The sequence below is a fragment of the Lagopus muta genome, chromosome Z (assembly GCF_023343835.1).
Source record: "Lagopus muta isolate bLagMut1 chromosome Z, bLagMut1 primary, whole genome shotgun sequence".
In the NCBI taxonomy this organism is placed as follows: Eukaryota; Metazoa; Chordata; class Aves; order Galliformes; family Phasianidae; genus Lagopus; species Lagopus muta.
In genome coordinates this window covers 6,330,577-6,353,722 of record NC_064472.1, presented here as the reverse complement: position 1 = coordinate 6,353,722, position 23,146 = coordinate 6,330,577, and positions in this window count along the sequence as shown.

Genomic DNA, 23,146 nt, shown 5'->3' with positions numbered 1-23,146 from the left:
TTTGGCCACAACAACCCCAGACAACGCTACAGGCTTGGGGCAGAGTGGCTGGAAGGCTGTGTAGAGGAAATGGACCTGGAGGTATTGGTTGACGCTCATGTTTCTACACTGTTTCTGTGTAGAAACAGCAGGAACAGGGAAGTGATTGTCCCCCTGTACTCAGCACTGGTGAGGCAGCACCTCAAGTACTGTATCCTGTTTTGGGCCCCTCACTGCAAGAAAGACATTGAGGCTCTGGAGCAGGTTCAGAGAACAGGAACAAAGCCGGTGAGAGTTCTGGAGCATAGGCCTTATGAGGAGCAGCTGAAGGAGCTGGGATTGTTCAGTCTGGAGAAGAGGAGGTTCAGGGGAGACCTTGTTGCTCTCTATAATTACCTGGAGGGAGGTTGTAGTGAGCTGTGGGTTGGCCTCTTCTCTCATGTAACTGGTGATAGGACTTGAGGGAATGGCTTCAAACTGCTCCAGGGGAGATTTAGGCTGGACGTTATGAGATACCACTTCTCTGAAAGAGTGGTCAGGCACTGGAATGGGCTCGACTGCCTGATAGTCCAGGGTCACTGAGCCTGGAGGTGTTCAAGGAATGTTTGGACATTGTGTTGAGAGACATGGTTTAGTGAGAACTGTTGGTGATAGGTGGATGGTTGGATTGGAAGATCTTGTAGATCTTTTCCAACCTTGGTATTTCCAACCTTGGTGATTCTCTGATTCTGTGATTTAAAACATCTGAGTATAGATACAGCCTAACAGTCTGGGAACTGTAATAATAGGATTCTACCTAAAAATGTTGTGTTTACAATGAAACATAATTAATCACACACACACACACACACACACACACAAATAAATAAATCATTTTTCTGCCACAGTAAAAGTCATATTTTCTTGCACCACCTTGCATTTTCTTCATCTAGATTCTTATAAATCCCAAAATACACTTTCCAATCTAGAATATTGAATTATTTTATAGTTGCTACTCCAAGTTGTTCACATTGTAAAGCACTAAGACATAGCAAAATTATAAACAGATGTTGAAGTTTATTTACAAGAAGTAACCGTAAGTATCATTAGCATGAAAATCATCTACCTCACAGATAAAAATAATGTAACAACCTCAAAAGATGAATGACAGTTGTTTTGATATTGAAGTTACAAGTGTCTGCAAGACTTAAGCAGAAACAGTTTATGCGGAGTCCAGATAAATTCAATTTTAAATCCCTCACACCCAATTTCTCTGAGGAAATTTGGACCCATGCTAGGTCAACTATTAAAAGAAACATCTGTGTCTGTATTGCATGCAGTTTTAAGAAACTTTGAAAGAAATAAGTCATTATTTCTAAAGCCTTGCACAGCCTCATACACGCACGCACAGACATAAATCAACAAAACAAACAAACGAACAAACAAAATCCTCACAAGACATGAATTAACCATGTAACAGTGCTTAACCCTTATTACTCCTTTTTCCTCTTGAAGAATGGAAGCCGGTCAAACGATAGAGTTGGATTTAACTTTGTGTTTTCTACAGATGCCTTAAAGCCTCATGTAAGTCATATGGCATGTGGTTCAGATAGCAAACTTTATTGTGGCTATTCAGCTTAACTGATAATGCAGATAACCAGGGTCTGGTATATACAGATAATAAAAACTCTGAATCATAGAGTCTGTTTGAATTTGGACTTCAGATGAATCACAATGCTCAAAACAATTAATCTGTACTAGCAAGCCTGAAAATATTTATTAATCTTTTCAAATCTTCATGCCCTAAATGAGAATTAGAATGATAATATCTTTCCTACTGGACAGACATACTGAAAAACAAACAAACAAAACAACAACAACAACAACAACAACAACAACAACAATAATAATAATAATAATAATAAAGCAAAAACAACAAACAAAAAACAAACAAACAAACAAAAAACCCAAATATATTAAACTTGTTGACCATTTGGCAACCTCACAAATTCTTAGAACTTTCCAAACTTCTGATACAGTTAACCAAAATTGTATTGGAAACCAGTCAAGTCTATCACCTTCTTCTTTGCCCAGTTAAAATAAGTCACTTAATCTTGTTGATAAGGAGAGGAGAGGGGAGGAAAGTAGAGGAGAGCAGAGGAGACAAGAGGAGAGATGAGAGGAACTTGTTTTTCTTGTTTTTCTTGTTTTTCTTGGAGGGGAAAGTGGTTGTCTTTTTTACAATCTCCCCTCTCCCTCCCTCCCCCTGCCCTCCTTCCTCGTTTCCTAGCTGGAATAATTAAATTGTATTACCCGTTATTGTCCTATTTTCAGTCACTTGTAATGCTCACTACTGTATATAATTACCTACTCTGGGCTCAGAAATAATGCATGTATTTATGTTTGCGAACTAACCTGGCTTGCTGAAATGGTATTTTTAACATGTTTTTCCACAGGAAGAACAACAGATCTTTGCAGAAGATAGGTGAATAGCATTTGAAGGAGTGAGATGGGAACACTTCCCCTATTGGGAATGGGCAAAGAAAATAGACCTTGTTATACAAATAGTTCTGATTGCATTTTGATCCAAATAGAAGCAAAGAATGGGATTAATTTATAATGCACATGTCTACATACAAGTTAGTTACCCTAAATTCCTCTTTCAGAATAAGTAAACAATTTTAAGATTCAATCTATCTGGCCTCATCTCAATATTATATATAGAATAAAACTTCACAAAAAAATCTGTATTTTTCTCACTTTCTATGTTTTCTGAATTATTACTGCTATATGGACCTCAGAGAATTAGCTAGGATGTAGGCTCCTATGCTGTAGGGAGCTTCAACTGGTAACGAATCTTTGTCCAAGGTTAAAACAATATGAACACGTACACAAAGAATGAGTAGAAGAAAAACATTCAGACTCAGGTCTAGCAATGGGCCTACTACCAAATCTGCATATGACTTTTCAAATAATGGAAGAAAGGCTGTAATTGAAATTCAGTGATCTATCAATATCTTCTGAATCTTTGTGCACAGATACAGATACAGATGTAGATGTACAAATATAATGTGTGCCTTAATAGATAGTGTTCTTCTTACTTCCATGCCTTTGAGTATGTAGGAGTTACTTCTTTAGAGTAGAATTTAGCTGAACAAGGTATTCCTATCATGTGAAACCACCTTGGAATTCTTTTGGTCTTGTTTCCTTTGTATTTATGTTTATGCTAATTTTTTAGACCCTTCTGAAAGCCCTAACAATTTATAAAACATTTGTCCCTCTCTCTGAATTCCAGGACACTGAAAGATGGAATCCTACTAAAAGCTAGTTTCCTAGTTATCTGTGCAGCAGAAATTGCCACTTGAGGCAAAAAGTCTGTGAAAAATGTGAAGACAGATATAGATGATGAGATATTGAGGTTTATGTGGGTTCCTGTGGGATCAAAATAGTCAGAAAATAAAGATGGAGAAAAGAAAGAAAAAAAACTAAACCTTTTCCATCTTCCAGGATAGAAACAATCTTCCATTCTCTTTCCAGCTCACGATAAAAAGTACTTACCACTGTATATTTAAGTCACTTTTTGTTGCATTTTAATCTGGTAATTAGTTTTTTCCATGAATCAAATACTTTTTAAGAAGATCAAATTGCAATAGCATTTAACTTAATTCTGATGAGACTGAAGCTATGCTTCATTTGACCAAGGGTGTTTAAGAGTTGAACAATAATGTGCAATATAGAAAGTCTTTAGCAGCAACATTTTCCATTCTAACTAGTGCGTAATATTGGTTTTGCAATCATTTAGTAATTATATAAGGAGGACATATTTATTACAAATTATTGATTTTATAATTACTGCTGCTGGTGTTCACATTATTACACAATGAAAATCTTTTAATATACAATGTTCTTCACCCTCAGCTGGGAAGCAGATAGTGCAATGCAATTTACTGAGTAGCCAAGACTAGATTTTTATCGACACTATTTTTTGCCAACTACCTAAGTGGCTTGTTTTCTGGAAAAAAAAAGAAAAAAAAAAAAAAAAAAAAAAAAGAAAAAAAAAATTGCTAATGGTACTTAAACGTAGAATATCTAACTGTCAAGGTCATTTCTGAAGGATTATTATAGTCAGTCAGCAAAGAAGAGAAAGGGAGAGAAAAAGAATAAGAAAAGTGCTTAACTATTATTTTTCTCCTAATAACACTAGGAATTATAACTTTAAATATGCTTTAAGCTAAATAGACGTATAAGGCCACTATCATACATTGAATCACGACACATGAAGATATATCTCTGATGAAGTTGATATTTCTGTAGGTGCAGGCTAAATCCTCAGTGCATTCCACCCGTAGAACTGCAGGAAGAAGCTATATGTGGGGCTAATGTATAATTGTCAGTGTTTTATATTCTTGAGAAAGGGATTTTTCTTTAAGATGTGAAAAGAGATTGTCTGATTTTGCCATTTGATTACATCAGTGGCCATTTGCTAACAGCTACTGATAAGAAACTGTAGCCCTTAAACAAAGAGTTATTCAGAATCATCAGAAATTTTTGGGAATGGGGATCTCCATTACTGACATCAGAGTTTAATATTGTACTTAAAGAACTTCATGTCGGCAGATACTGATGTACTACAATGCACGGAAGATGTCACAAGCTTCCTCAGCAATTTGACAGGATCTCTGTGCATACACACTTAAAAATATATGCAGAATTGGCAATAGGCTCATAGTTGGATGTAGCTGTGAATTTTCTTGTTTATCACTGAAGACTCAAGGTGACGAAAAGACAATACATCAGGGAAGGATCAAGTTGAGTATTAGGAAAAGGCTCTTCACCAGAGGGTTTTTGTGTACTGGAAACAGGCTTCTCGGGGAAAGCTATTGGAGATCAAGGAACATTTGGACAGTGGTCTCTGACACAGGGTTTGGAATTTGGAATGGTTCTGTGCGGAACCGGGAGTTGGACTTATGGTCCCTCTCAGCTTAAGAAATTTGGATTTTTTTTCCATTATATTTTGCTAGTACAGACTCCTGATAATTTCAGTTAGAGGTTATCGTGCTCGGTGTCTCAGCATTTATATATAGACAACACAAACAGTGAAGAGAAACAAAGAAATTCTGACTGTGGTCTTTGAAAAGCAAGAAAGAGGTTGATGCTCTGAGACAGACACAATATGGACATGCAAGGAACATATTTTGGATTTTACTACAGTATGAACATAGATACTGTAAACCTAAGTGGAGTCACGTGACTATTCAAAATGGAGGGAATCTTGAGAAATACCAAACTGTATAACTTTCTATCATTTTTTTCCCTTAAAAATAAATAAATAAATAAATATTACGACCTCAGTGACATGAAAAACAGCATGCACAAACTCACACTCAAACACAAACAAAAACAGAAAAGTTTATTTTTGTTTTTATAAGAATTATAAAATTATATAAAATTATATAGCAAAATTATTTAGTAAGTTGAATTTTGAGACACAGGAATTACAAAATAATGGTTGCAAAATATAGATGTATCCCTGAAAATAATGCCTCCGATTTATTTCCATTGAAAGTATAACAGGTACAATGAGCACAATAATACTGTTTGAAAGGCCAAATTCTCAGTTACAAAACACTGTTTTTTAACATAGTTAACACCATTAATTATACATTTTCATCACTGCAGGCTGCACTCATAAAAATCTGCACCAGAAGAGGTGATTCACTGTTTCACAGCTGTTATGATGGCATTATGGCTAGGAAAATGTTGCCCATGCAGTCTATCTTTTATCAACCTGAACAGATGGATGTCAGAATTCACTAAATCTGGACAATAGGGAGGGCATAGTAGGACAGTCCAGCCAAGACTGACAGATGAACTTCATGGTCTTCAAACTGATAAATGCATTGGTGGTATTGAGTTGCAAGAAAAAGACAGTCTTTTTCTCTGTCCTAACTCTGGATGTTCAAGACTCCAGCTTAGTCAGACTTGTGGCATAGTGGTCAGAGTTACTTTGTCTGGGTTTGCTTGGGCTTTTCAAAAATGGCTTGATCAACATTCCTATATCAAAATCTATTTAATCTTATCTAACATTAGATCATTTTTAGAAACTAGTAACTACGAACAAAATATAAATAAAGTGTAAAAGTAAATAAAATTCTCCTAAAAATCTAGACTGCCAAAAAATAGTCATTTCATCTATACTTGTAATGTCAGCCTTAGCTAGCATAGACAGAGAATAGTAAGTAAAGAGACATGCTTTGTAGAAGGGGATGAAGTGTCCTACAGAGGTACTTACCATTCTGTTGATTTAGCTATGGAGTCCAGATGGCAAATTCAGATTATATATCCAGTGTTTAGATTAGTTCCTTCAAGGACCTAAAATCTGAAATAAGCAAATTATTAAAGATCTATCACTGTCAAGTTTTGGATAATGGGCATTACCTTGGCTAAAATATGCAATTTTTTAGATGATATGTTTGACTTTATATGTAAGATATTTGAAAATATGTGTGAAAATGTCCTCCAAACGTCAAACTCCTTAAACTATATTGCATGTTCAAAACTTTAAGAGGAAGAATCCAAAAATGTGGAAAGACTTTAGTCTGCATCCTCTCTATGATTTATGTCTATGTTTCAGTCTGAGAGTCCTAGCTAAGGACAAACCCCTTCATATATTAATTTCTGCACAAATTAGAACAAAACAAACCACAACAACAAATTGCTAAGTTGTTAGAATTTTTGTATGAGATAAGAAACAACTGGAACAAAAGCTCCATTTTTGCATTTTTTTTCCCCCAGACATTTTTTTAATTATAAAAAAATGTGAGTAGATCCTTTGTATTGAACTGATCAACTATGGTTCTCACTAAATCCTTTGTGTCTCTATTTTTTTTTCCCCTCAAAGATGTCAGAGAATGCGATAATAATAATTAATGATGGTGACTGTTGCTTCAAAGCCAAAGACTCTGAGTTTTATAGGTTCATAAGTCCATTCTTGGCTGCTGATTTGTGACATTCTGTCATAGACCTGTCCAGCTTTTTGTTCATATTGATATAGAAGCATTTTTTGTTTTTCCAAAAAATAAAAATAGTAAAACTGACAAAAAACTTTTAAGTTTTGTTCACCATTTAGAATTCTGTACTTTCATTTTATAAGAAAAATGTAGAAATTAATTCCAAATATACTTACACAATTTGCAGTACACTTTGGAAGAGAGACATCTTAAAAGGTAAATATAGTAATAAATATTTTTTCTCTGATTGCTTTTCAGTAGAAAAAAAGATTTTCACTACAGAGTAGGAAATTCACAGAATTTGATATGAAATTTTGGACAATTTCAGAATTCTTCTACTGCATTTTTCTCAGTATCCTGTTTAGTGCCAAAGCACAGTGTAAGCAGCCATGCTGAGTGCCACAGACATTTTATCCATTCTGTTTCATTTATATAAGCTTACACAACTTTGTGCTTTATTGCATAAGGGTTGATCAGATGAGATCACTACCACTGACATGAAGGCCTCACTGGCTTGCAAACTTCTTATATACTGACCAATTTAGGAGACACAATAATTACAATTTTTTCACAACAAAGAGAGATAAGTGACTTTTTCATAATTATTATTTTTCAAGCACCAGCTTCAATCTGAACTTGTAAGCTGTATCTTCACAAAACAAACTTCCATATTTAAACTAATTCACTTCATCTGAAAATAACAAACCAAGTGTAACAAATATCTTTTTCTCCATCACTTCTATAGGAAACAAAGATGACTTTGTACCTGTGACTTTAGCAATCTGTACATCAGCGTGATTTCATGGTGGCCATTGAAGTTGAGTTTTCAAAAAGTTTTTGGATTTTTTTTTATTTTTTATTTTTTTGTTTTTAAGACTAAAAGTCAAGTCTTAATTCATTATTCACTTTTCTCTAAGGAATTATTTTGGCTGATGCAAAATTAAATCAATATATGTAAAAGTAATAATTATACAGTAACAATGACATCACATCTTATTTTTACTGTATTCTTAAGGGAAAAAAACAGGGAGAGAGAAAATTTTAATTCCATAACAATACCATAAAGATTTTATTCTCAAATGAAATTATGGTTTACACCCTTACTATCAATAAAAACCCATAAAATGAAGGATTTTTGTCTTTGATAGGATCAGATAAAAAATTAAATACCCTATAATGAACCTTGTATTTGTCTAGAGACTAAATAACAAGTCATTTCAAGGCAGTTCTCTCTGTTATTTACTTTCAGCTTCACTTAATTGGAATGGCAGATAAAGCTCTACATTACTCTATGTGACTATAATGATTGTATCTACTTTCAGAGAATGGTGATGTTTTGTTGTTGGTTTTTCTCATTAGCTATCTGGTTTTTATTAAATACTTAATTTCTAAAAAAGATGCTGGTGAACTTAAAGAATTTTCTTAGATTTTAAAGTTAGATTATGTCTTTAGGTTTATTTCGTTCAGCCTCCTTCATAGCACAGGACACAACATTTTTAATTCTGCTTCAAGTCAATAGTAGCACTGTAAAGAGAATAATCTTTGAGAGGAAAAAAAAAAAAAAAAAAAAAAAAAAGTCTAGAGATTCCAGTAGACTACAGTATAAATCTTTAAGACTCATTCTAACAATTAATTACTCTCACTATAAAAAATGTGAATGTCTATTCTAAAATTCCACTCTCTTTCCACTTTTTTCTTTCCTTTTATGAATCAACTCTGTAGTATTATCATATCTATTTTTACTTTTCATTGTGATGTTTCCCTATTTTTAAATACTGCAAACATTTTTTATTCCTAAGTATATTACTTGTTATTAGTCATGCTGAGCAAACACACACACACAAAAAAACTATTATTGCATGTTGGAAGATCTCTACTGTCTGTTCCACTGTATACAATAAACCTGGAACAAAATAAGCTGAGTTAGGTTATTCCTCTTTTACCAAGCTAAACTAATTCAAGCAGTCTTGATTTTCTGAAAGGCAAGTCTACTTGCATAGACAGTTATCTTGAATCAGCTGATTTGTTCTATGTAATGACAAAATTACATATCTGCATCTTACAATATCCCTGTCCTTAGATTATTACATACAGTGCACAGTGTGTATCAGTGACCTGCACTATTCATGATTTAACATTCCTTTAGCTTTTGCATCAACTTCATTCAACTGGTAACGATTTTGTGTTTTATTCCACCTCACTGATAAAATATTTACTAGCATAGAACCAAGAATCATTTACTGGAAGACCCCAGTCAGAATGTAACATCTTAGTGTTAATATCCAATTTCTAATTGTGTTGTGGGACTTAATTATCAACTATTTCTTCAGTAATTCAACGTTACGTGAAAAGCAATGTTTTTGTTTTCAAACAATATTCATTTTTGTTTTCATGTATTTGTTTTCTCTTTTTGTTTGGTTTGTTTATTTGTGTATTTGTAGTTATCCTTTTCAGCTGCTTATCTATGAAAACTTCATTAAAACTGTTATATTATTACCTGACATTCTTATTTCAATGAATTAGTACTCTTATCAAAGCATCAAGACGTTTTCAGGAGTTTTATTGAGTGTATGCAATGGCATTAACCACACCATTTCCTTCAAATAATTTATTATTATTATTATTATTATTATTATTATTATTTTAATTCAGGCTAATCTCATGTCGTTCATCATTTTTGTTAGAAGACAAAATAAAACTTGTAATTGCTTGAAGTATTTTATTATTTATTTAAAAGGCTGTTTCTATACATTATTTGCTCTATACTGACGTGTCTTGAAGTTTTAAAGATTGGATTAAATTTGCAATAATAGTTTGGGTACATCTTAAGCCATTACCAAAAATTGAAATAGAAACCAATCCTGTCCTACAGATTTAAATGTGATTATGATGGGCTCAAGTGAACCCATTACAATGTGCATGGAAAGTAGTTTGTCATGATATGACAGCCAAGTATGATCAGAACCATTCAACGATCATTTCCAGCATTTTTGTTTCTGTTACAGATACTTCTGTCAAACCCATGCACTAACATCCCAATCTCCTGTTGTCCCATGCAATATATGCTATTTTGAAAGACATGTTATGCTTGACTTTGAAATTTCCACAAATTGCACTGGCAGCTGCAAACTCAGGTGTCATCACTAGAAGATACTACCCTTTGTGTGAGTTACATAAGTGGGTGGTAGTATTCCTAAAAGAAAGATGTAGTAATCATTTCTAGCTTCTTTGATAATTAACATACAAAGTCAGATCAAGAGATTGTCTCTGCTCACACAACTGGATTACTAGTTGTTTACTCTAACTTTGTAGAACAGAAAGGGGAACAAAAGAAAAAAGAAAGTGGTGACAGACACTTGTCTGTGCCACCTGTGGTAACGAAATCACTACATTCAGTTACATCTGATCAAGACATTGTAATGTTGTCCTCTACTGTCACTGCCATCCTTAGCTCATTATTACCCTCAGTAAGTTTGCATATGACACCAAGCTGGGAGATAGAGCGTCAATCTGCCTGAGGGTAGGGAGGCCCTTCAGAGGGATCTACATGGGAGGGTGGTTGGACTAGATGATCTTGCAGGTCATTTCCAACTTTTGATTTTATGATTCTGTGATTCCGTGTTCAGCTTCTAATCCACCAGGACCCCCAAGTCCTCCTCCACAGGGCTGCTCCCAAGGAGATCTTCCCTCTGTTTGTATAAATACCTGGGATTGCCCCAACCCAAATGCAGCACCCTGCACTTGGCCTTATTGAATGAACCTCATTAGATTTTCATGGGGCCAGTTCTCCAGCCTGTCCAGGTCCCTCTGGGTGGCTTCCCTTCCCTCCAATGTATTGACTGCACCACTCCGCTTGGTGTCATCTGCAAACTTGTTGAGGGTGCACTCAATGCCATTGTCTATGTCATTGATGAAGATGCTGAAGAGCATCGATCTCAAGATCCCTGTGGGATACCGCTTGTAACTGAACTCCAGCCTGACACAGAATCATTGATCACAACCCTTTGGATCTATCCAGCCATCCAGTTCCTAATCCATCAAACAGTCCACCCTTCAAATCCACACATCTCCAATTTAGAGAGAAGGATGTGATGAGGGACCATGTCAAAGACTTTGCAGAAGTCCAGGTAAATTACATCTATTACCCTTCCCCCATTAACTGAAGCCGTCACTCCATCATAGAAGGCCATCAGATTGGTCAGGCAAGATCTGCCCTTGGTGAAGCCATGCTGGCTCTCTCAAAACACCTCTTTATCTCATATGTGTCTTAACATAGTTTCTAACTGCTCCACGGTCTTCCTAGGCAGAGAGATGAGGCTCACTGGCCTGTAGTTTTCCTTTCTTCCTTCCTTAAAAATGGGAATAATGTTTCCCTTTTTCCAGTCACTGAGGACTTCACCAGGCAGTCATGATCTTTCAAATATGATGGAGAGCAGCCACCTCTTTCATAACCTTACGATAGATATCATCTTATACACATTCAATTTCATGAGAAAGATTCAGATTTGTTCCACAATTACAGTGGGACAGAAACCACTCCCCACAGCCTCACCTAGAGGCTCATGGTCCTGGAAGACATGTGAAGCCTGACCACCTGTGAAGACTGAGGCAAAGCACTCACTCAGTACCTCAGCTTTATCTATGTCTGAGGAAGCCAGCTCCCCAGTACCTCTCATCAGAGAAAGAACACTCTTCTTGGCCTGTCTCCTCCTGCCTATGTACCTGTAGAATCTCTTTATCTTTCGCATCCTTCACCAAGTTCAGCTCCATCTGTGCCTTGGATTTCCTAATCCTATCTTTACACACTAGGACAACAGTCCTGTATTCCTCCCAGGCTATCCAACCCTGCTTCCACTTCCAGTACATTTCCCTCTTTTCTCTCAGTTTGAGCTGCAGGTCCTTGCACAGCCATGACGCCCACCTGCCCTGCTTGACTTCTAATGCTGGGGGATGGAAAGCCTGTAGTCCTCAATCAGGGTATTCCAATCAAGGGATTCATCCCACCATGTTTTCATGATGGCAATTAGGTCATACTTTCCCAATTGTGCCATGATTTCTAGCTCCTCCTGTTTATTTCCCATGCTGCACTCATTGCTATAGAGGCATTTCAGCTTAGCTATTGGCCTTGTTGCCTTCTTGGAGGAGCCCTTCCTAATACCTCCAAGACAAGCCTGGGGTTTTCTGTTACTACCTCCCAAGGTGAGACTGTTCCTCCATGCTTCTCTGTCACCCAGTACATCCTTTTCCCCCATCCTATCTAGTTTAAAGCCCTGCTAACCAGCCCAACCAGCTTGTTCCCAAGAATATTTATGGCCCTTCTAGTCAGTCGTTCCCATTCACTGTCAGCATTCCCCCTTTCTCTAGGCTGTGTCCCAAACCATAGTACCCATAGCTCTGAGCACAACACCATTAGCAAAGCCATTTGTTCAGCATGTCCACTCTCCTCCTTTTGTGCGGATCCCAGTCACCAACTGAGAGGACAGAGGAGAACACAATTTGCCCACCCAATCCCTTCAGCAGTCTTTCCAGAGCTCTGAAGTCCCTGTCGATCACCCAAGAACTTCTTTTGCCTGCTTTTCATTTCCAGTGTAGAAAACTAGTAATGGATAATAATCAGAGGGCTGAACAAAGCAAGTGATGTTCCTAGCAACATCTCTCACCAGGGTACCAGGCAGGCAACACCTGTGGGACAGGTCTGAACAGCATATTGGACCCTCGCTTCCCCTTAGAAGGGAGTCCCCTATGACAACAGCCCTTCTTTTTTTCCTGACTGACACTGTAGCAAAATGGGGAGCAGACTGACTAACCTTGGGCATTCTCTCCTGTATGGATAGACCTTCATCAGCATCCAAATCCTCTGGTCCCTTCAAATCCAGAGCCTCATGCCTGTTATGTAAGGGCATATGGGAAGGTGCGACAGGCTGAGGGGCAGTCTGCTTGCTGCCCTGAAGAGGGACTTGTTTCCATCCCTCACTGTCTCTGATGTCTCCCTTTCCCACCTGACTGTGAGACAGCAGATGATCCCCTGTTGCTTGAGAAGCATCTCCAGCACACCATTCCTGTAGGGATGTGTGCAGCTCCACCAATCAATCCCCTTCCCACAATCCCAGATGCTCCTCAGCCTTTCTACTCCCTCCTTTAGCTCTACCACCAGGCTGAGCAGATAATTCACCTGTTCACACTGCACACAGGTGGTATCCCGGCTGCCCACCTGTAGCAGTAACAGAGCCAGGCATTCTCTGCAGCTTGAGACCTAAACTGCAGCACAGACATTCATGCTTTACCCCTGTACCTCTTGATCAGTCTCTGTGTTTCTGGCCAGAAGAGCTCTGAAGCAGTGAACCTTGGTGATCTCTATATATATTTATCTTTCTCCATTGATTGTATTCTAAGATAAGAAAGCTTTTACCTTCAGCTTGTTTGTTATAGGCCTAATGCCAAGGTGAGATGAGTAAAAGCCAAACTGCATAATTGATCCTGTTTCCTTCATTAAAGACTGTAGAAAGTAGAGGCATAGTCATGCTTTTAAATTAGTCTCCAAGGACAATTTGTGCAGTTTCAAGCCCCAGAAGAATAAGATTTTGGACTCAAAATGATCTACAGATGTTTATTTTATCACTGATTTCAAGACAGAATACGCTTTTCAGTCATCTGTCTTAAAAGCCTATTGCTTTATTATTGTCCCTCAAAAAATTAGGTAGTAATATCTCAGAAATTGAAATATGTATGTTTTGTCATAAGTTGATAAAATCAGCAGCATTTTATTTTCTAATGGCTTAAAATCTCAGAGAATCTAAAATTCCAGCAGTTTTTTCTTCTTCTTTATTTTTATTTTTTATTTTTTTCCCCCAAATAATTTAGTATAAAATCCGTCATCGTTCAAAAAGTAGCAGTGAATTCTAACTAAAATTAGAAAGTTAGGTTGAAGGTAGGTCAACATGGAGTTGAAATGAAACATAAGCCATAACGTAAGCAACCTGATGCCATCCTCAAGGATGATTTTGTTTTATCATTGAGATCCACAAATCTAAGAGCTAGCTGGATTTTGCTTTGGGACTCAGACAAATCATTCACTTCATAACAAATGTATATTACATTTTTGAGCAACATTTAGCAAGGATATAGATACCTGAAGAAGCTATCAACAGCAAAGTTTTGGTGCTGTGCTTTTATATTTTATCACTCCCAGCACTTTTATTCCCTGTAATTTCTCCTTACAAGTGGTATGTGCACAAGAGGATAATACAGAGTAATCATGGTATTTTGTTAATTTAAATAATACATATTTATTTCTTCTACAAAATAGTGATAACTATGACTTTTTGTGAGGTGTTTTGAGTGCACTCCTGTGGAGTATAACTAGCTTTTTTTTTTTTTTTTTTTTTTTTTTGTTCTATTGTTTGTTTTGTTTTGCTTTGTTTGCTTACCATGTCTAATTAAAAAAAAAACAAAAAAAGCAAAAAAACAAAAAACAAAAAACAAAACAAAAACAAAAAACAAAACAAAACAAAAAAAAACCAAAAAAACCCACAGGTACTAATTCAGTAAACAAAGTATTTGTAGATGTGTGAGGTTCCAAAAACAAACAAACAAACAAACAAAACATTAATACATTTTGCACTCACTTTTCTACACTCACTTTACTATCTGATCATTTTCATTCTTTCCTTCATTAAAATGAAAGTGGTAATAAATAAATAAATAAATAAATAAGTCAATAGAAGCCAGTCATTTAACTTTCAGGCATCTTTGAAAATTCCGGCCTGACATCACTACAAATTAACTGAACTAGAGAAAGGTTTTTCTTCATCAGCAAGAACCACAAAATATTTCTTCTTAATATATCTTTCCTTTTCACTATAAAATACTCAAAAATTATTTGAACTTGATTTCCAACATGGATTTTTCATGTGGAACAATAGCTAACACTCTGTTAACAGTGTAATGAATGATTAAGCAATAATTTATCCAGTACCATGTACAAATGCAATGAAGTGAAACAACTTTTTTTTAAGATTTCTAGGAGTTTTTCAGAGTTTTTATCAGTTACTTTTTATTCACATTTTGCTATAGCTACATTGGATGCTGTGTTATGTAGAATTAACAAAGTTTTTGAGACCGAAACTTTGGTGTAGGATATCTAAAATACAATAATACAATTCTAATACAATAATACAATTAGAGCAATACAATTCTAGTGCCCAGTAGTACTGAAAGGATCAAACTCTTCAGTCTTACATCTTACTGTTATTGACAGCCTGTTTGCACTTACTTGCTGTCACAGATTTTGACCATCCTGATTTTCCTCAAAGACTAGCTTATAGATATTAATGCTAGAAATAAGATAAAAAATAATAAAAATGTTGGTTACTATTAGCAATTCAGTATATTAACATTATTTCAGGATCTTCCTTTATTAAAGAAGCATTAACCCTTCTGTGACCATGATCCCCAATGTCATCTTTTTTAATCAAAAACTAAATCCCCTGCAAGCAGCCTTCAATGGTAGATATGGACTTAAGTCATTCACCCAGTTATTTTACTACTTGTCTTTAAGTCTGATGAGTTCAAAGCAGATGTGCATCACTGAATTATTAACAAAAGGCCACTGTTTGTCCTGCTGAATAATAAGAATTGCTAATGACACCAATTAAAGGCTGTAAATGCTGTTTGCACTTGTTTGTTATTTTTCAAGTCTACAGAAGGCAGAGAAGCCTGTGACCATTTCAATTGGAACAGTGTGATGGTCCTTTTAAATTGAAATATTACATAGAGTAATAATACTTAAAAAAAGAAGAAAAAAAGTTATATTTGTGATTGGGCCATTTAGAGGAAATAATCACATTAGTTTTCTTTACTGTTTTCTTGGTCTATGTTACATTAGTTGTAGGACTTTGGGTTTAATATTGACTTTCATCCAAATGGTTGGGATGTAGACTGAAAATCTTAGTACACTCTCGGAACAACTAGGACTGATAACTTCACTCAAGCTGAATTTATTTAATATTAAATTCTGTAGGATAGGTAACAGATGAAATGAATGGAAATTCATCATCTGGAATATAATGCAGTTAGTCACAGATGTAGTTCCAGTCTCAGCTTTGGAGAAAACTTCTTTGTAGGCACAGTGACCCCTCTCCATTAAAACCCTCACAGGAGTCCGTCTATGAGCTCTCTTTACAAAACTTATTATGAGGAGCAGTAAGCAAATGAATAAAACTGAGAAATCTGAAGCTTCACTGGCCTGAAAATATAGAGCTAGAATAACAAATATAGTTCGCAAATTGTCAACTTGTCCTAGTACCTCATCCTATAAATTATATAATAAGTATACTTAGAAATACTGCTCAGGTGGCTCAATGACTCCCATGGTACTTGGATTTCTACTTTTGATCTAATTAAGTACCTCCACAGCATCTCTTTCTCTTCAGTGTTTAGCAAAGTACAGTTTTTGTATGCATGGTCCAAACAGGAAGCTTCTTTGCGTATCTTATGTAAGGATTACACTGTTTTAGTCATGGATCTTGTTCATAGGAAAACTGTAGGATAACAATGGCAGATGTATCTCAGTGTCACAGAATCATAGAATGGCCTGGGTTGAAAACGACCACTTTCAACTCCCCTGCCATGGGCATGTTTGCCAACCACAAGACCAGACTGCCCAAAGCCACATCCAGCCTTGCTTGAATGCATCCAGGGATGGATGCATCCACAACTTCTTTGGGCAACCTGTTCAGGTACATCATCACTCTCTGCGTGAAAAAAAAATTTCCTTGTAATATCTAACATAAACCTCTCCTGTCTTAGTTTAAAACCACTCCCCTTGTCCTATCACTATCCACCCTTGTAAAGCTGTTCCCCTTCCTGTTTATACACTCCCTTCAAATACTGGAAGGCCACAAAGAGGTCTCCCCAGGGTTGTCTCTACTCCAAGCTAAACAAGCCCAGTTCCCCCAACCTTTCCTCATAGGAGAGCTGCTCCAGCCCTCTGATCATCTTAGTGGCCCTCCACATCCTTTCTGTACTGGAGGCCCCAGGCCTGGATGCAGTACTGCAGATGGGGCCTCACGAGAGTTGAGTAAAAGGGGACCTCTCCCTGCTGGCCACTCCTCTTTTAATGCAGCCCAGATCACAGTTGGCCTTCTGGGCTGCAAGTACTGGCTCATATCCAGCTTTTTATGTATCAGCAGCTCTCAAGGGGTTCTTTGCTCTGTCTGTATAAACACCTGGGATTGCCCCGGCACAAGTGCAACACCTCCGCCTCCTGGACGATTTTGACCAGTTATATGAGAAACGCTAACTAAAATAATTTTTTAGGTGCATGGAAAGTGACTTTAATCTCTTATCTCTCAATTGATTACCCTCACTACTGACTTAATTCATTTCACTTACTCTCTTTCTCATCCACTCTCCTCCAATAAATACTGATTTATTTCCTTGGGACAGACTGAAAAAGAACTAGCACAGAATGTACACTACATAATGCTGGGGATTAAAACAAGAGTATGAATCTGGTTTTGAGAACACAAGTTAGATGAAAAGTACAATGAGGATATGAATTTTTACTACAGAAAATCCAAATGAAAGCTCTTCAGCCAATATGTTGCATATTAATATTGGGTGAAATTTCTCTTTCACAAAGCTAGCTGAACAAAATCTTTGGGGATTTTTCCACCTTTGTAGGCTATCATTTCACCTACACCTGTCTTGTGTTTTCATCAACTAGAAGTTATTGAGTGCTTTTCAATTGGCATTTATGACTGCCTCTAATGGCTAGCTTGTACATGAAGCATGCATATCCTAACTAAATATTCAGTGATTTTTCCTTATTCTAATGTCCTTAATTAGATTTATGAACTCTTTGCTAAGTTTTATGTTGATGAGGCACTGAGAACAAATTCTCAAAATGTTCATTCTAATAACGTATCACAGCTAACCAACTTGTGCTTTTGCATGTGTTGTTTCAGTGAATAATGAGCTCTGAATAATGTTCTGAGTATGTTATTGAAGATGAGCTAAAGAAATATAAACTAATGATCTACTACAATACTTTAATAAATACACCTGTACATACAGTCTGCTATCCATAAGGAGTAATGGATCATGCTGTAAGAACAAATTAAGGGATTTGAATCATGAGGCCTTTTTAGAAAAATCTTATATATACATAATAATTTTATATAGAATACATTAATATTGTGCTATTTCTATTCTATTTTGGCTTCATACTTATTTTCTTTTTAATTCTACAAAACTGAAGTAAATTACTGAGTGAGGTGTAAAAGCTGGTTTTAGTAAAAGATAAATTTTAATATTTAAATCAAATTAGCCTCTTTTCCTAGATTAGACAGTAGAAATGCTTAAGTAACGTAAACCATGGTAACTGTCAGAAAGTAACACTCTAATTACATTGACATAAAACTTGCCACAAGGGTGGTACCTACTGACAGTTACAAGAAACCTTACTTCATCTACATATTTTTCCAGGACATGAAGATCAAGATCTTTTCTTACCAGTGTCAGATTACTCCACTGTGAATTCTGTGAGAACTGAGGCTTCTAATGCATGATGTAGGTACTCAAGCTTTCTTTTCAGGGAAAAAGAAAGAAACAAATTTGTTTTTCAGAATTAAGCCCAGAGGTAATTGTAGAGTATGGTCCAAGCATAACTTGCTGAAGAAAGAAACCAGGAGTTTAACTGGAAAATGGGATGGAGTGTACGTCCTGTAGCTGTCCTTCATTTGATAATGAGAACTAGCCCCCGTGCTGCAAGAGCCCATAGCTATGCTTCTGTCACTACTCCTGTCTTATCTATGCCAACAATATGCAGCCTAGTACTCATGTCAAGAGTCTGAGCTATGACTGAAATTTTTCAGGGAAAAGAGAAAATATTGCCTTTGGCAAAACCATGAAGACCATAAAACGATGTGGTGATCAACATATAAACAATTCATCACAACTTTGGGATCTGAAAATGAGGTCTTAAGGTGTCAAGGGAAGTTTATCTGCTTTTCTGCAAAGTCATTTGTTTTTCATATCCTTTCCTATATCTTAGTTTGCATACTTTGACATTGTTCAAGCCTCCCTTGCCCCTCCTTCCCCATCCCCACACCTTACTTATCATGGTAAACTATACATAAAAGAAGTAAAAAAAATGGGGGACAGTTTTTGGAACATCCCTCAGCTGGCCTGAAATCCCCCAGTTTACAAGCACCACCTCTTTTAGACTCTATCCAATGAAAGACACATTGACATTGACAAGAAGGTCATACAATCTTTACTACCTTAAATTACCTTTCCTGGAATTTGTATAAACTTACCCAATCTAATTTACCCTTACCTAACCTAATTTACTTTACTCTCATCCCAGCATACTGATTAGTCATAGGCTAATACACTATTTGCTTAGAATACATGTAATTATAGATCATATATGCAACTGCTTGCTCAGAATGCTTTTAATACATTGTTTTGATGCACCTGATATGTGCCAGTGAAATGCTCCATCGTCACTGTCTTTTTGCTGGGCAAAACAAACAGGTGGGACATAAAACTGGAATCGTTGTAGTGCACTTGATATTTGTTAGTGAACTGTACCATAGTTACTGTCCTCCTGCTGGATGAAATAAACCATGGAACAGGGTGTAACGTAATGTCCTACTGACTTCAGTAGTTCTTCTGTGACCAACATCAGCCCAGTTAAAGAAGAAAAATCATATTCTGCTGGCTTTTATCCTGCTGTAAGGTACTGTAACAGGAGCCAGCAGAGTTACTCTAGATTTGTAATGTCTTGGATCAAGCAGCTAGTCACATTATTTCATATTATTCTATAAGGCAAAATCATTTGGTAAATACATTCCATCATTCCTCCTTTGTTATATACTTCTTGTTGATTTTGCCAACAGACTCAAAGCACTTAAATCTTATTACTGAGTCCAGTCTGCTACGTATCAGAATCTATCATAGTATGCTCTTTCTGACAGAGACAATTTTTCACTATTTTCTGAATAGCCAACTGGATTCTGGAGGTTAATTAAGGCACATTGGTGCTTCTAAACCTACTACTGTAATTAAAATGATTTTGTGAAATAAAACTGACATACCAAGGATTTCTGATATAAAAAGCTTACAAGAAATTCCCTCAAGAATCCCAGCACAAGTTATACATATTTTTCTACTTACAAAGAACTGGGAATATGAACGTTTCTTTCCCATGTTGTTACTAACTTATAGGAACATAGTTTTCCATTAATATTTGTATCCTAATTAAGTCTTTGGAAGCTTCCACAAATTTGTATGTATATTTGTGAAATTCTGCCCAGAGTTTCAGGATTTCTATACAAATGTCATAGCCTGATTCATATGTATAATGTTAGATCACTTTACACAGGAAAAAAAAAAAAAAAAAAAAAAAAAAAAAAAATCCACAAAATCAGAAAATTGAGAGATGGTAAGCTAACAATGCTAAGGTAAGCAAAAAAGCAATGGAGAATGCAGACCAATCTTTCTCCAATTGGTGAAAACTCATAGGATTTCTTATTTTTTAGCTATTAGTTTATTTTTCTTTACTCTTTTGTGTCTGCTATACCTATTAACTAATAAATAATTACATTTAGAATTACAGAACAGAATCACAGAAAAATCCAAGCAAGAACTCTGAGGATAATCTGGCCCAGCCTTCTCTTTAAAATAGGACATTTAATAAAAAATTCTGTCAAGTGACTTTGAGTATTTCCAGTGGTTCCACAACTACTATGTGCAGTCTATCTCAGCATTTATTTGGATTCTTCGTAAGTCAGTTTCTCCAATATTTTTACCGTTGGAGATCAAAAATGAATACAAATGCAGCTGACAGGAGTAGAATAATCACAGCCCTTGATTTGTAAGCTATGTTTCTACTCACGGAGCTTAGGATTGACTTCTGAGATGAAAGAGCATTCTGGTGGTTATTCCACAGCACCTCAAAATCCTTTCCAGTAGAACTGGAATCTGGCTACAGCCCGTATTCCTGCTTCTCCTGTCCTAGCAGCAGAATTTTACATTTATATAATATTAAACCACATGCAGATCTAGCTGACCCAGATTTGTTTATATCATATTTACAGACTTTCTTTGTTCATCGTAGTAGTTGTTGGTCAAATCTGTATGACATATAGAGGAAAAAATATTTTACAAAATCAGAGGGACACATTTGAAATTCACATTTACTGCAGTCTATTTGTGAAGTGCTCTGTCTGCGACAATTTTAAAAAATTCTTAGCAACTTCTGAAGTTTGCCAGTGAGGTAGTTACGCAGTCCTCTGTGATGACACTGTCACGTGGAATTAATTAAAAATTTTACAGTATCCACTTTCTATTCAGAACCATAAATTGGGAACTCCTGAGCCAATCACTGCCTCTTTCTGTCTTTTTGACATATGCAACTATCTTTAATTTAAATCAATTACTATTTTGCTTGATATTTTCTCCTAGATTATACTCACCTAGTGTCTACCAGACTCAGATCCAAAATGATCACTACTTACAACTTGTCTTATGAAACAGAGATGTGAAGGGATGGTGTGGCTGATTGATCTGTCAGTTCTGTAGAATGATCTGTAGTGAAGTTCAAAGAGGACATTTCCTGTGTTTCCCCAGGTATGAGGTGTGAAAAGTACAAGGAATGTTACATGTATTCCTGAACTTACATCTCCTCTTTGAGGTTGTATTTGCAGGAAAACACATCAAAACTAGGCCCAGAAGTATAGAGACAGGCACAGAAAAACACTCTTTAGGAAACAAATATTTTCCAATTAGAAAATGTACTTTAGTCAATGCTGTCTTGATTTTTACAATTTCTCTTCTGCTTTTCCTTAATGACATTTCAAATCAAGCAAGCATCTCATGTTGAGAGCCACATTAAAACACTGAATTTCAGAGTGTTGTTTTGACTTCATATGGCTTGTAAAATAGACAGTTACACAATAAATTGTAATTTGGCTCATCACATTTGGACAGGCTGAAATATAAAAATGGTTTTAGTTGCTTGATTGGCTTCTCATACAAGTACAAAAACTCTTCATCTGGGGGTTTTCTGCTGAATTCCTTAAGGAAAACAACAAAATCTTTTCTACTCTCTTTTCAGTGTTTTCAACTCTGCCTCAATTTGTTTGCAGTGAAAGTAAATATCAAATTAATGCAAAATAAAACACTGTGACAGAGATTTTTTTTTTCAATCAGTTCATTAACATCATATACCAAAAATATTTCAAAGCCAAAGTTTACAATTTTTCAAACTTCAAATGACCTAGAGGAATTTCTGAGAAAAATAAACAAACAAACAAACAAACAAACAAACAAAAAAGAAGGAAGGAAGGAAGGAAGGAAGGAAGGAAGGAAGGAAGGAAGGAAGGAAGGAAGGAAGGAAGGAAGGAAGGAAGGAAGGAAGGAAGGAAGGAAGGAAGGAAGGAAGGAAGGAAGGAAGGAACGAAGGAAGGAACGAAGGAAGGAAGGAACAGCAACAACAACATCAAAACAAAAATGGATGAATCATATTCAATGTATAAATATTATTTAATAATGTAATGCTATTTTTTTTTCTCTGATTTTATTTATAATGGATAGGACACTATCTCAATGGTTTTGCCAGTGGAGCCTAAATTAATTCCTTCTTCAAATCTTCCACATGAAGTTTTCATGACTATCACAGAGATATGAACAAGACTTTTGCAATTTATTCTGCTTATATGAGGTCTGTCCTGTTCTCAAGGCACTAACTCTGTATATATATGTATATAATACTAAAGCAATAGTCTGTGAATCAATATTTATAAAATAATTTTAATCTTTTATAGAGGATTCATTAACAAAATCAAAATTTATTACACAATAAAAGCTACTTCTGAAATACTGTGTTAGCTAATCTCACAGTCCCAACTGACTGTCTCTCCAATATAGAACTGTTACATCAACCTGCATAAATACTGAGAAGATAATGTATTTTCTCTGTTTACTTTTCCTGAGGATAAACAGTGAAACAGTAAAAAGAGGGTAAGGCACAACAGGGGATGCAAAGCAGACAAGCTGGAACAGCATACATGGGAGAATATTACAGAGTTACTGTTGTTGCAATGGCTACCAGCTGTGCATCTGGAATAGGCTGGTTTGGAGGCCAAGTTTTTAATGCAGGAAAAAAAAAA